Source organism: Carcharodon carcharias, chromosome 13, assembly GCF_017639515.1.
Source record: "Carcharodon carcharias isolate sCarCar2 chromosome 13, sCarCar2.pri, whole genome shotgun sequence".
In the NCBI taxonomy this organism is placed as follows: domain Eukaryota; kingdom Metazoa; phylum Chordata; class Chondrichthyes; order Lamniformes; family Lamnidae; genus Carcharodon; species Carcharodon carcharias.
Window position 1 is genome coordinate 49450029 of NC_054479.1, and position 2500 is coordinate 49452528.

Below are 2500 nucleotides of genomic sequence, written 5' to 3' on the forward strand. Positions count from 1 at the left end.
GATTTTCCAGCACTTTAGGTTTCTATTTCAGTTAAACTCCTATTCTTTTATTATTTTCCTTGCATTAAAACGCCATTCCCATTCTCCAAATCTTATCCCACATCTTCCAATACATTATGAACAGCCATTTTCCCTTTTCCAGCAACCATTACGCTCTTTCCTGAACTGGAGTCAGTCCATTTGAATGTGCTCTTCCCAGCAGAACTCTCTACTGGTGATTTTCTCCACAGCCTTGTCGTCCAGGAGCTTTTCTCACGCGCCGAATTCCCGAGACGTCGAATTGTCCGCGTGTCGTTTATCAGCGTTTTTTGCACTGCTTATCGATTTTTTAGCATCTGTGACATTCTGCTGTTATGCCAATCAATAAGTGTCAATTATTTAATGTTTTAATATCTCAAGTGCCCATTTAAAAGTGAGAAATCTGGACCTTCGACAAATCTGTGGAATGAACAGGTTGAATTGAGTGAGGTAAACGAGGAACTGAATAAAGATATTGGATTGTATAATGATGGTTTTTAAAAAGCGGGCAAATTGTGGATGTTCTGCAAAAGGTGAATTGCTTTGCAAGACTAAAATATGGAACGCTTCACGAATTTGCGTGTCATCCTTGCGCAGGGGCCATGCTAATCTTCTCTGTATCGTTCCAATTTTAATATATGTGCTGCCGAAGCGAGCACCAATCAGCGCCCAGGATCAGCGCCTTATTAATGCTCAATATTCAACATGCTTTTTGGTTGCACTGACTTTATTTCCTTGATTAAGTTTTCTTCAACTGTACATTAACGTTCTGCTACAGAATAATGCATCAAACAAATTGTGCTACAAGCACACTGGGACTCTTAAATTTTGGGGCTTCCAAACATACACACTGACATTAAGTCACATGTAAATGCAAAGCATTCTGGTCGCCCGTTTCCGCAGGTCACAGCTCCCTCTTCGAACTTGCTGGTGAAGTCAATGCTTTCAGCATCACGATGTAGCCAGACAGGCCAGCAAGGGATCCTTTCAAACATTTCCAGAGCAGTTAGCACACGACTGCTCTTGGCTGAAAACACCTTGTCGTTTACCAACTATGTAGTGTCCAATGTCAGTCTTCAAAGCTACAGCCCCACTCAAGTGGCGTGCACATGGGTGCAAGAATCAACAAAGAATTCTGCATGTCGGACATGTCATAGCTGCCAACAGAAATGAGTTTGTGAAATATAGCAACAGCTTCACGAAAGGGAACGCAGCCATCTAGAAAGCCAAAAGCTCAAGAACAACCCTGACACATGAAAACAAGAGATTGATCCAGACTTTGTAACTTTAGCTGGAGGAATGTTCCGCATAATTAACCACTATTGAAGCAAAGTGCTCAGCCAATGATTTTTTCCGTGCAATTGGGACAATAGTCCCAGTTAATCGGTGGAATTTTACATTATAGTTAATCATGTCGTCTAGATGACTTTAAGCACTTTGATAATTCAAATAAATAAATCTTTTAAAAGTATCTAAACAACAATCCGAGCTAAACTTACATTTTGGCTTTGTACCTGACCATCATTTAACAGAAAGTACCTTTTCAATCGCGCAGCTATATTTAATCCCACACACACACAACTCACAAAGTCAATTCACATTTCCTGGATCAGTTCACAGGCACAGTGTACCCCTGAAGCTGTCACAGAGAAACTCTCACTCCACTTCCAATTCAGTTAAACTGCTCTGAAGAAGCAGACTCGAATCGACTTCTCTCACCGAAGATTCTCACTGACCACTTGAGATTTTCCAGCACTTTCGGTTTCTATTTCAGTTAAACTCCTATTCGTTTATTATTTTCCTTGCATTAAAACGCCATTCCCATTCTCCAAATCTTATTCCACAACTTCCAATACATTATGAACAGCCATTTTCCCTTTTCCAGCAACCATTACGCTCTTTCCTGAACTGGAGTCAGTCCATTTGAATGTGCTCTTCCCAGCAGAACTCTCTACTGGTGATTTTCTCCACAGCCTTGTCGTCCAGGAGCTTTTCTCACGCGCCGAATTCCCGAGACGTCGAATTGTCCGCGTGTCGTTTATCAGCGTTTTTTGCACTGCTTATCGATTTTTTAGCATCTGTGACATTCTGCTGTTATGCCAATCAATAAGTGTCAATTATTTATGTTTTAATATCTCAAGTGCCCATTTAAAAGTGAGAAATCTGGACCTTCGACAAATCTGTGGAATGAACAGGTTGAATTGAGTGAGGTAAACGAGGAACTGAATAAAGATATTGGATTGTATAATGATGGTTTTTAAAAAGCGGGCAAATTGTGGATGTTCTGCAAAAGGTGAATTGCTTTGCAAGTCTAAAATATGGAACGCTTCACGAATTTGCGTGTCATCCTTGCGCAGGGGCCATGCTAATCTTCTCTGTATCGTTCCAATTTTAATATATGTGCTGCCGAAGCGAGCACAATTTGGCGCCTAGGATCAGCGCCTTATTAATGCTCAATATTCAACATGCTTTTTGGTTGCAC

General features: G+C 40.8%; 2 non-coding genes across 2 annotated transcripts; both read right to left on the minus strand.

Annotated features, from left to right (window-relative positions):
- Positions 1–570: 570 nt before the first annotated feature.
- On the minus strand, positions 571–677 carry LOC121286520. The gene has a single exon (XR_005944950.1). It is a non-coding gene; the product is annotated as a U6 spliceosomal RNA (small nuclear RNA).
- Positions 678–2330: 1653 nt separating this feature from the next.
- Positions 2331–2437, minus strand: LOC121286521. The gene has a single exon (XR_005944951.1). It is a non-coding gene; the product is annotated as a U6 spliceosomal RNA (small nuclear RNA).
- Between the last annotated feature and the right edge of the window lie 63 nt (positions 2438–2500).